The sequence below is a fragment of the Papio anubis genome, chromosome 14 (assembly GCF_008728515.1).
Source record: "Papio anubis isolate 15944 chromosome 14, Panubis1.0, whole genome shotgun sequence".
Lineage (NCBI taxonomy): Eukaryota > Metazoa > Chordata > Mammalia > Primates > Cercopithecidae > Papio > Papio anubis.
In genome coordinates, this window is record NC_044989.1 from 71,104,639 (window position 1) to 71,116,743 (window position 12,105).

Sequence of the window (12,105 nt, forward strand, 5' to 3'; positions counted from 1 at the left end):
AAGGATTAGGCTGGTTCTCTAGAACCTCAGAGGCCAGAACTAGGAAACCAGGTGGTTTTTACAGACAGGCAGATTGCAGCTGAGGGCACAGGGGAGAACTTCCTAAGGGCAGGAGCTGCTCAGTAATGGGAAGGTGGAACAGGCTGTCTTGTCAGGTGGGGAGTTGTCTCTGCTGGGAGTCAGAGTGAGCACAGGATGCTGTAAAGGGGCTTCTGTCTTTGCTGAGTCACAGGCAGGGGGAGGACTAGTGACTTCTAAGGTCCTTCAGGTTCTGTGGTAGGTCTTGAGTCAGCAGGATAAGGGGAGTTCATGGCAATGACCTGAGTGTCTGGAAGCTCATCCTCATGCAAAGGGCCTTGTCTGCACCTCATGTGATGGGCCCAACCAAAAAGTGTGCATCACCCCCATCACTGCCAGAAACTGCTGCTTACTTACCGGGAGACTGGCCCAGCCCTGTCCAAGGCTCCTTCCGTTCAGTGTTCAGTCTGCACCCCCCAGTTCCACTCTCAAGGGTGCCGGCCACATCTACACAACCTCAAACATCCAGGTGGAAACTGCAACACACAAACACAACAAGTGTCAGGGCCTTGCCTGCACCACCATGACTCTTTACCTGATTTATAAGAGCTTCTGGGAAATTCCTTAAAATGAACTTGAAACGAATTTTTATTTTAAAAGCAAATTATGCCTTTAAAAAGGTAAAGAGGCCGGGAGCAGTAGCTCATGTCTGTAATCCCAGCATTTTGGGAGGCCAAGGTGGGGGGATCACGAGGTCAAGAGATTGGGACCATCCTGGCCAACATGGTGAAACCGCGTTCTACCAAAAGTACAAAAATTAGTCGGGCATCGTGGTGGGTGCCTATACTCCCAGCTACTCGGGAGGCTGAGGCAGGAGAATTGCTTGAACCCGGGAGGTGGAGGTTGCAGTGAGCCGAGATCACGCCACTACACTCCAGCCTGGGGGACAGAGTGAGACTCTGTCTCAAAAAAAAAGGTAAAGAAAGCTGCATTATCTTTACAATTGGGATAAAAATTCCTTTTAAAGAAAAGAATTGGATAATTTCTTTGCTAAGTCCTGGCTGGCAAGGCTTCCAGGGACAGCAGTTGCCCTGGCCTAGTGGAGGGTGCAGAATGTGGAACTCCTGCACGAGCCCAGACGGGGTTGCTAGTTGCTGAGCTGGGAGGATCTCCATTCCTAAGACCCCCAAAACACTTCACTAACAGCTGCTAAACTCACAGATGCTAATGTGAGTGATGTTTGGATGCAGCCCAAGACGCAGAAGCAGCCTGAAGAATACTGCATCCCAGGAAAATGGGAGAGTTTTAGATTTGCACAGGCTGTCCATGGGTGAATTCAAGGCCATTTCACCTAGAGTTCGAGGGGAAGAAAGGCCCCAGAGAATACCTGGATAATAGATCCTAAAGTACTACTAAGGAGGAATATAAAGTTGTTAATACCTTACAAACTAGGGTGAGTTACTAGTCTAAAACTCCTAGGAATCAAGGTCTTCAAAGCATTAATTGTCAAAATGTTTAAAAATAAAGACAAGTGATGACAAGTGATCATTTTCCATTTTCACTTGGACATCCTGTTGTTCTTACCCAGAGCTGCTGGGGGCTGTCTCATCCAGGGCTGGCAGCATCCCTGACCACCCCCCCTCTACCGCCGCCTGCCCATGGCTCTGGCTCACTGGCAGCTCAGGTCCATCCCTGACCCAGTGCTGTCCAGAGTGGAGCCATTCGGAGAGACTCGTCCCACCAATGAGGGACAAGGAAAACTCATCTTGGTAGGTACAATGTGCCTGTGGGAATCCAGGACACCTGCACACCCACTAAGGCTCAGCCTCCTCCTCAATCCAGCCAGGGGGCCTGGGGCTCAGTGTTTCAGTGCCTGGATGGTCCCTGAGCCCAGTCCTGATGCTCACGATTCTACTTAGGAACTTGTAAGTTGCTTCTAAGAGCGAGACTCTGCGCGCTGCACATCCAGTGCCGACAGGTCTTTCTCCAAAAGGTTCTATTTTTAACTAGAACAGGGTCCCAGCCACCACTTGATGCTGCCTCTCTCCAATGGTGGGGTTTGCTGATGTATCTCCACTGCCCTCCTTAAGGACCAATCTTGCAGCCTCAAGCACCAGCTTCCTCCCCTTCCCCAGAAGGTCTGAGGCTGCCCTGTGGCCATAACCTGCTAAGATTTGAATTTTCAGAATCTCAGCTACTTTTTGTGTTTACTAATAGAATTAATCCTCTGCCCCCAGAAGTAGCCTGCACCATTCCTGTAAGAAAGCAAACATTTATCCCCAATGTAAATATACAGTGAACAAAATAATTCCCACCTCAACCCCCACTGCTGCTGAAATTCCCCATCAGAGCACATTCCTTGGGTTATGGTGTTATGCCCTGATTAAAATGAAAATAGTCCTGAGAGGTATTTGAGGCAAGTGTATTATCTAGAAACCATTGTCCTGTGGCAATGAAACTGTCAAATCTCTGATCGTGGAGTTGGGCTGAGCAGGCAAGACAGGCACCAGATCAGCAAGCTTTAATGAGAGAAGGAAGAGAAAGAGGCCTAATGCCAGGGCTGCTCTAGTGAGGCCCCAGCTGCTGTCCTGGGGGAATTTAGATAATCCTGGCCAGACAGAACCCTCTGAGCCTGCTGAAGCTGCTGTACCAAGCACAGCATCACCCCTTGTGCAGCCTTCAGCTTCCCAGCACATGCTTTGAGAACCTAGCTCTCTCCAGCTTCCAGCCCCCACATCCCTCAGGCAGAGCGGAGATGCAAGGGACAGTGTGAGCCACGGTGCCCCATGTAGTGAAAACAGATGCCTGACATCCCCTGGGTGGTTCAGAGAGCACCAGAGGCCCAGCCCCCTCAGAGCCACCGGCCCCCTGCTCTTGGTGTGCAATCACGCTGGGCTGTGAGGCAGCAGGAGTTAGGGCAGTGCGTTCTAGTCCTTGTTGGCTGCTCTGGACTGTGAGCCCGGACATTAAAACACTCAGGGAACTTTGCCTACTCCTGTGTCCTGCAGTCTCTTTAAAAGTCAACCTGCAAACGGACCATCACTCCTGCCTACCCCACATCACAGCCTCCCCCGCCCCCTCCTCTCTGCCCCCTACCAACCAGGCATCCCACCATGGAATCCCACCTTGACTCCCTCAATTTGCCCTGCACATTTAATTGGTCACTAAGGTCTCTGGTTTTATGTCCTAAATATCTCTCCACCCGCAGTGCCAGGCCCTGAATCATGCCTCCATCTCTCCATCCTTTAATGGTCTCTGGTCCACAGTCTTTCCTGGCCCATGCCTGACACTGCCCCTGCTAAAAATCCATCTCTGTCGCCAGGGGCAGTGTTCCTTAACTTTTTTTTGTTGTTGTTCTTTAAAGCCCTGCTTTTCCAACCAAAACCTAATCAAATTTAGCCTTTATTACCAAAATGGCAGGTATACTTTTCACATTTTCCAAATATAAAATGTTAAATCTGAACGGGCTTTGTCAAACCAAATGCACACCCCATGCTAACAATCCAAGCCCATTGATGCCCAGCTGGGAGCTGTGCATTTTTCCCTCTGCCCAGCCCCTTCTCCTTGAGGACAGCTACCCTGTAGGATGAGGCTGAGACTCAGATGACACCTCTACTCCCAGCCCCCTGACCTCTCTGCATTTGCCTCGCTCTCCAGGGGCTATTCCCAGGACCCAAGAGGCACAAAGCAGATTCTTGGTTGGGGCTGGAGTCTGCCAGGAACACCCTCCTCTCTTCACCTCCTCCCTGCAGCTCAGGTGTCCTCTCCTCTGGAAGCCTGCCCCCTACACCCCCGCCCTGGGCTCTCACATCACTTTTACTTGCCTCTTCCATTCCACTTGCAGCCCGGCAGCAACAATCTATTACCGTGAGCTCCTGGCAGGCGGCCTGTGTCTCTGCATTTCTCTATCCTCCCTGTTGCAATAGAGCCTGGTGCCAGTTAGGTGCTGAACAAATGTTAGTTGAAGGTAAATTGGGAAGAGCTGGGCCCACTTAACAAAGCAGCCCTGTCCAGCCCTGAGGTCCCAGCGGCAAGTGAGGCCTGAGGGGAGCTCATGATACAGTGTGAGGAGACAGACCCTGAAGGCTAAGGTGCTGAGTGTTCATGGAGGAGTGCATGGCAGGTGCCTCAGTGCCCAAATCACCTCTTGTCTTGGTATATAACCCAGTGGCTGGCCCCTCAGCCACCCTTCTTGCCTAACTTGAGGCAGAACCCAGCAACAGACTGCAACTCTTACATTAACAAATCCGACATTAATTATGGGGAGACAGAGAAGAAGGTAATATTACATACCATACAACACACACAGCAACCCCTTTGGCTCTCCCATGTTCAGCCCTGCCCTCTCTCTCTCTCTCACCTCCTCCCTTGAGCACCCCCTCACCTCTCTTGCCTGGGATCCTCCTCTCTGCACAGAGGAGCCCAGGAGCTCCCTCTCAGCCTGGCCAGCTCACTTCCTCACACCTCTGCAGCCTCTCAGCAGGGTCCCTGCTTGGGATTCGCCCTGGTAGGATGGCAGCTGGAGACTACACATCACGAGACGCGCTTCCTGTCACCAATCATCTTCTTCCCTGTCCCACTGAAGACCAAGTACATGTAACCACTGGAGTATGAAATCGCATTTCTATGGATCGTTCCTTGTGGCTATAAGAGAAACAAAGGTCTATAAGGGGAGTAACAGATGCCCGAGTTGTCTGACTTTTTGTTAAAATCAACTTAAGCTTCACGTGCCCTGAGCAGAGGCAGGCGCTGTCTCCTGCCACTTCAGTGGGGGAGTCTCCAGACAGGAAGAGACAGTCTGTGTGGCTCAGCACCCAGAGCTCAAAGTGGAAAGACGCAAGCTGCCACTTCCCAGGTGCTCCCCAACAGCCATGGCTATGGGTCTGTCAGCTGTCCTGGCCTCTGAAAGCCCCAGGCCCTGGTCCTACGGGTCAGCTCCCAACAAGGACAGTGTAGCATTTGTTCCAGGACTTAGGCTTGAAGTCAGAAGCCAGACTCACCGATCCCTGAATGAGACTCCCACAAGTGAGACAGGAGACGCTCAGGGCTGAGCTGCTGCTACTTTTGCAGAATAAATGAAGACGGTTGAATAAGGGACTGGACCACACCCTGCCTGATGTGTTCAGATAGAGAGAAAGCTCATGCCTCTGGCCAGTGGGATTATAGGGAAAGCTTATCATCATTTCTTCAAATACTTCTGAGTTTTACAAAGTTCTAGATTATATATTAACTGCTGTGATCATTTAAGCCAAAAATAGTTGAAAAGAAGAAAGAGAGAAAGAGGCAGGACAGCGATGGTAAAGTCTACGTCCATCTTAGTTGGAAGAATCCTTTAACCCCTTCACTGCTGCAGGCCCCGTAAGTTACTTATTTCTGGGCATCCCCGGTGCAAACATTCCTAGTGAAATCAAGTGAATTTTAAAAGCCCTCCAGCAAACAGCCTCAAACCTAATAGTTGGTAGGCAATGTTTTTCTGTTCTTCTATCCCGGAATTAGACTGTTGGGGAATGAATGGACTGAGTATTCTTTCTTACGGACTTGGAATCATTCCCATACCCGCTAACTAAATCAACAGTTAATTTGTCAAGTATCTGTTGTTGCCCAGGAATGGGCAAGAACTGGAATTGATGTGAGAGGGAAGATGGCTGGGAGAAACGAGACATGGCCCTGCCTGCTAGAGGCCCACAGTCATGTTTGTATTCATGAAAAACATGCATGTAAATGAAACATGCACAGATACATGCACATATACGCAGATATGTAATTCACTATTAAGGCCAACACACTACAGGGCCCTGACAATGAACGCCGAGGTGATCAGAAATGAATGTGTTCAACGCTTTTTGGGAAGGGAGACTGGAAACCTTGGGTGCACATTATGAGGACCAAGGTCCTGAGTTAGATCCTGAAGAAAGACATTATTCCATCCACAAAAGCTGTGAAACTCCAATAAGTGCCCAGTGCTATGCCCAGCCCTGCAGTGAAGGACCCAGCATTCTGGTTTTTCGGGAGAGGAAATTGAGACTGCAGGAACCTGGGTGACTTGATTCAGGCTGCAGAGTTGGTGAACAGCAGAGCTTGGGTTTGAACCCCTCTAGTTCCAGAGCCTGTTCTCCTTTTACTTCACCACACTTTCTGCCCCTCATTCAAACAAAGGTGAGCAGATGCCAGGGGCCTGGTAGGAAGTGGGGCAGGGAGGGGAATGGACATCAGCAAATGGCCAGAGCCCAAGTTCTATATTCCTGGTGGAAGCCCTGAGGACTTGGCCAGCACCAGAAAGGATGATTCTACTTCCTATTTCTGGCATGCGGGGCTCAGAACCAAGCTCTTTCCCAGCACAGCAATGGGGATTAGGAGGCAAGGGAGAGAGTAGGCACCTCTGGGACTCGCTCTGACAAAGTGAGCTGAGCTTTTAGGTATAGAAGATCCACTGGCCCCTCAAGAGGACAGGTGGGCTGCAGTGGTGACAGCTGGTGGTAGGTCACCCACCTGCACTTCCAGGGCTGCCAGTCACTGCAGTGTGGGTACAGCCACCTATGAGACTTGCTTCATATGGACTCAATACAATCCTTCCACTAAAAGATCTGCCATGGGTCAGGACCTGGCTCGCCACTGGGGACACAAAGGGATGCAACTGCAATCCCATTTCTCAAAAGGCCCAGGACAGGGGCGTGGGGGGGCGGCTCACAGAGAGATGATTACAAGACTGGGGCACAGTGATCTGGTGGAGGTTCATGAAAGTGACCAGGGGGTCCTAACCTCGAGGCTCCAGCACTGGGCTTTAACCCACTCATCAGCAGCCTCTGCCACTGATCACAAAACCATGTGGATCTCATGCCTTCATGAAAGGAAAGAAAGGGTTGTTGGGGAAGCCCTGGTGATGCAGAGACAGTGCTGAGCTAGCAGGATGGCTGGGCTCAGTCTTCTCATATTCAGTGCCTTCAGTAAAAAGGTCGAACTGGGAGACTATGCAGATAAAAGCCCATCAAAAAGGCTGTCTAATTGAGCTGACTGTCCTGATTTACTGTTGCACCTCAGGCTGTCCTGGAATCCAGTCACAGATACTTTTAAGCAGTCACCTTGCCTGCCTTTTGCCTTCAGGCAACTCAATGGAGCTATATTTTGAAAAGTTTCACCTCAATCAAATTCAAACATGAAACAGTTGATTCTGCTCCTTGGCCCAATCTGAGAGCATCTGTCCTTCAATAGGAAGGTAAAGTGTAACTCATTGGATCATGTGACAGGATTGTCTTGTCCCCATCCCCAACCACCCCCCGTCAAGAAATCCAGGAAACAGCTATTGGGTATGTATCCTTTTTTGTCTAATAGAATAAGCCATATCCTAAGCCATAAGAGGTGGGAATAAATGCTCATTTGGCACATTAAGGTTGAAGTTGTTTTGTGGGTTCTTTTTATTGGGCATTTCCCCCCACTGTTTGGGCATAAGAGAAAATAGGAACATTTTGCATCTAAACTGGAGGGTAATCCTGCACTATCCCTCCCCTCTCCAGACTGGGGAAGCTGTGAACATTCAAAACTGAAATGAGACTTGGGAGTGCTGGTGTGGAGGAGGGGAAGGAGGAAAGTTAGTAGGCCCAGAGAGAGGAGATGGTGGGAAGCAGAGGGAGTATGTTAAGGGTAGGAGGTTGAAAGGCTCACATGAGGAACTGCTGGCCTCTGGAACATCCATGTGGAGACATCTCAAAAGCCTGAGCAGAGAGGCTCAGGCCATGATAGGGTGTTAAGAATAGGATGGCAAAAATAGGAGAGATGTTGACTGTCCATTCCTAGGATAGCGAAAATAGGAGAGATGTTGTTTGACTGTTCACTCCTCTCTCTGATGATTCTGTATTCTAAGTGTCTCCTGCAGGATCACCAGTTATCCATATGTTGGATCTCTGTTCTCTAAATCTATTGTTATCGTCTCACTGATTCTGTTGTTGAAATTTTCCTTACATTCTGACGGTCTGTCAGTATTTCCCACTTCATTGATTTTAATTCAGCAAAATTCATGTGGATTTTAATGCTGATATTAAACATTTTATCATTTTGCATACTATCCTTACTTTATCTCCATTTTCACCTCAAATCTTTCATCTTAGTCTATTCTCCCCCCATGACTCTATTTCTTAGAAACCATGTCTTTTTGAGCCATATATACTAAGGATACCAGCTTTCTGACATTCTTCTGGTTCCTATAGCAGGTTATTATCAGAGGTAAATGCTCCTTTTGAGTCCTCCAGATAATTTATCTTCCCCTGAAATGTATTTTCTCAAGATATTTCTAATTGTTTTCCTTTATTCTCAAATAAGGTGAAATCAAGTCCCCTAAGATACAACCTTCAGGGAAAATAGCTTCTGGCAAAATGTGATGAGAAAGCCACATGTTTTCTGGAAATCAAGTGTGATGCACACATAATTAATAGTGACTTTTAATACATCCAGGCAATTTCTGTACTAACATGAACAAAGAAATTACCTTAATGATTAGTCCAATTAAAATTAGAGATACAAAAGGACAATTATCAAGGAAACCAGCCCATTCCCACATGCAGATTTTTTAAATGGGTAGTCCATTTAGAGAAAACTTAAAATTCAATCAAACTCATTTCTGGATGGTGGAGTGATTGGTGGCTAACATCAGACTCAAGGAAATAAATACTTAGGTGAGCCCACAAATCTTAAAATATGACCCCCTGCTCTGCAATTTCCTGTAATGCCATAAAACTATTAATAAGATAGAGGAAGGAGGGAATGAAAAATAAACATCATGATAGCAATTTGATAACAGGACTATCAGATCCTGGAGACCCAGGCCAGCCTCACTTCTAGGACATCTCCTGCTTAAAGGAATGGCATGGGAGGTGAGTCACACAGATGAGCATAAAGAACACCTTTCTTTGATGTAGGTCTCAGAAGTGAAGGCTGAGAGATCGAAGCCCAGGTGTTGATTTGATAGAGGGGTAAAAATAAAATGAGCATTGGCATGACTGTATTCTTCAATTATAAGACATCCTTGATTGATTGGCACACCAATTATTTTAAATATTCCTGAGAAAGAAAAAAAAAACATTGCTAACTATAATTATAAGTCATCATTGATTGGGGGACACATCCCAACTTCAAAGATGTTGAAATGCGGGGGAAAATGTGTGTCTTAGAATCAATGAAGTAAGGAACTCAACTTAGAAACTGGTGTCACTACTTTGGGACTGCCTTTTACATGGTGGATGGCATATCATCTACTGGGTCAGGGAGCTGAAGGATGAGACAAGAGAAACAGGCCATGAGGGCCTTGGGAGAGCCCCTTGACACGTGGATTCAGGGCTTATCAGTAGACCAGATTTGTTGGCTGTCAATCCATGCTTCTGCCCAGTACAGTGTCCTGAGAGCTACGACAAGGCACTGATGTGCATGGCCCCCAAACAGGTTTTCACTCAGTGTATATCTCAGTACATCTGCTGAGGAAGCATCTTCTTCTACTGTGAAATAAGAGCTTAATGTCATAAGGCAAGACCAGACTAAGATGAGAGGCAACAAGATGAGATAAAAATGGAAATTGACCCACCACCTATATTTCTGATTAGGCTCAGTCCATGAAAACCACAAGGGCTTTTGTTCTCCAGAGGGACATAGCACATAGTAGATGCTCGATCAGTGCTAGTTCCCATCCCCTATATTCTCTCTACAAGAACATTCCCAAATCTGCCATTTGATTCTGCCCTGTGTTTTCCCAAAGTTGGGAGTAGAGAGAAAATTAAGAACTATGGTGGGGAGGGGGTAAATAACTCCATAGAGGCCCCAAACTATTTCTCTACATGAAGGACCCAGGGAATTGGTTCCACCATATAGCACCATGGCTACAAATCCAGGCTCTGAATGGCACGAAGGGCCTAGGAATGAATCCCAGCTCTGCCTGTTTCTAGTTCTGTGACCTTGAACAAGTTGCTTAATTTTTCTAAACCCCAGGTTCTTTGTCCAATGTGGAGAAGAACAGTCCCTCCTCAGAGGATTATATAAGATAATATATGAAAGCACAGGCTTTGCACAGGGTCTGACAAATACTAAGGACTCCATAAATGTTAGGTGCTACTATTAAATCATTCCTCATATGGGTTCTTAACACTGCAACAACTGAATTTTTTTTTTCCTTATCACAGTCTGGATTTTATCTAGTCACTAGCAAGCACACATCTGGGCTGACTGCTCCATCAAATGTTCTCAAGGGAACATCAACGAATCTGAAACGAGCTGAATAAAATCAGGCAGGTTATGTCTGCTGCTGAATTTCTGCACTACAAGACATAGGTAGATTTTTAGCTGATACGCACTCTAAATGGTGGGCTCTGCTTTTCCATCTGAGCAGGTAATCTGCAGCCCACGGTGTTGGTGACAACACTGCTTGCATGCCTGGTGAGAATGTCTGGACTGGGTTACAGGTTTTTTCAGCTAATTCCCTGACCCCCTTGACACAGCCATTAATTACAAGCACAAAATGCTGTGCCCAGCCGTCTCCTGACACACTTGCACCTCAGGAGGATCTTCTTTGAGCTTGGAACTCAAAGAATGGGGTCAGATTTTTGGCCTGGAAGGAAAAAAATGGCAAAGGGCTACAAACAAAGGCCAAAAATCATGAATGGTATAAGGAGGGTAAATGCAAGGGGAGACCCCACCTCTCACCACTTAAGGCATTTCAAGCACATTCAATGAGGATTCATATACCGGTTAGCAAACAAATGAAATATATTAGCCAAAGGCAGCGTATGGACCAAAAGTGCCCAGTGATGAGGCCACAGTGCATATCCACCTAAAGACCTCCTTGCATGATGTACACATGGCATAGGCCTTAAAAGCTGTCTTGTGGAAACATGTACCTTCGTGGTATTAAATGAAAAAGGTGTTGGGGTGGACTCAATATACATACTTTCAAGTGCCTTCTCTGTCCAAGCACTGTGCCAGGCACTGTTCTGCCATGCGCCTGTCATTCCAGGGCCCACCCCATGCTGTGGAATGAGGGCCTCAGCAGCTGTGCTGCCTTGGGTGAGCCCCTCCACCACTGTGTGCTCATTTCTAAATGGCGGCCATTGCAGTACCTCTGCCATAAAAATGTTCCCCCTGCATTTCTGGGTAGCCTCTTCATGAGGGCTTCAGAACTTGGCTCAGCTGCCAGCTTCCTAATGAAGCAGTGCACCTGCCCAGGGCAGGTATGTCTCTACCCTCACCTAGCCCCACACTGCTCCCCCACACACACCATGCATGTGGGTTTTCCGGAGCTCAGGCCAGGTTGCATGGCTCCCTGGGCTGCTCCCCCAAGCTCCCCACAAGGAGGCCTGCTGTCATCTCTCTTGTGGCTCTTGGCCCCCCTGCCAGGCTCTCTGCTTTTGCTTTGGGGTCTCCTTGACTTGGGCCCCCCTCAAGGCTGCAGGACTCAGGGTTGCTGCCGGCCACAGCCGTGCTTGTGCTCCTCTGACAGAAGCGAGGCACTGTACTAGGTGCCAGCCACTCAGTGGTGAGGGAGATGTGCTCTACAGCCTCCACGTGCCAACAGCTGGGGGGCCCCAAACTTTATGCAGTGTTGGGTGTGGACAGGACAGATGTCCACACTGTATCTTGGCTTTCTTTGTGCCCAAGTCTCTCCAGAAAGTGGAACAAAGTCCCCTGATGTCATCTCTCTCCTCTATTGCCTCTTCTTTCTGTTGGGAAGATAACCTTTTAAACCCTTCGTAATCTCAGAAGCATTATCCCATAAGGGTGAAGAACAAAGACGGTGCAGTCTGCCTAGTTTATATCTTGGGTGTACTTTCACAAGCTGCAAGCGTTACTGAACCACCCTGTACCTCAGTTTCCTGCAGTCTGCCTAGTTTATATCTTGGGTGTACTTTTCCAAGCTTCAAGGGTTACTGAACCACCCTGTACCTCAGTTTCCTCATCTGTAAAGTAGAGTGGTAATTATGGTAGCCACCCCAAGGGGCTGTTGCAATTAAATGGGTTCATCCACGTAAAACACTTAGGATAATGCCTGTCACAGAAGAAGCATTCAATAATGCTGGTCTTATCTGACAGTTTACAGTCAGTGTGGGTAAATCA

At 47.9% G+C, this 12,105-nt stretch overlaps 1 protein-coding gene across 4 annotated transcripts in view; it reads right to left on the reverse strand.

Annotated features, from left to right (window-relative positions):
* Positions 1-12,105, reverse strand: part of ADD2 (adducin 2) — a 112,765-nt gene that overhangs the window by 57,460 nt on the left and 43,200 nt on the right. For 2 of the 4 annotated variants that reach the window (XM_003908786.4, XM_003908787.5), the window contains exon 2: positions 436-554. The gene's annotated coding sequence lies outside the window, so the exon portion shown is untranslated. Of the gene's footprint in view, positions 1-435; positions 555-4,402; positions 4,791-5,018; positions 5,113-12,105 lie in introns of those variants that run through there. The other 2 variants (XM_009184384.3, XM_031655257.1) reach the window with 2 other exon arrangements.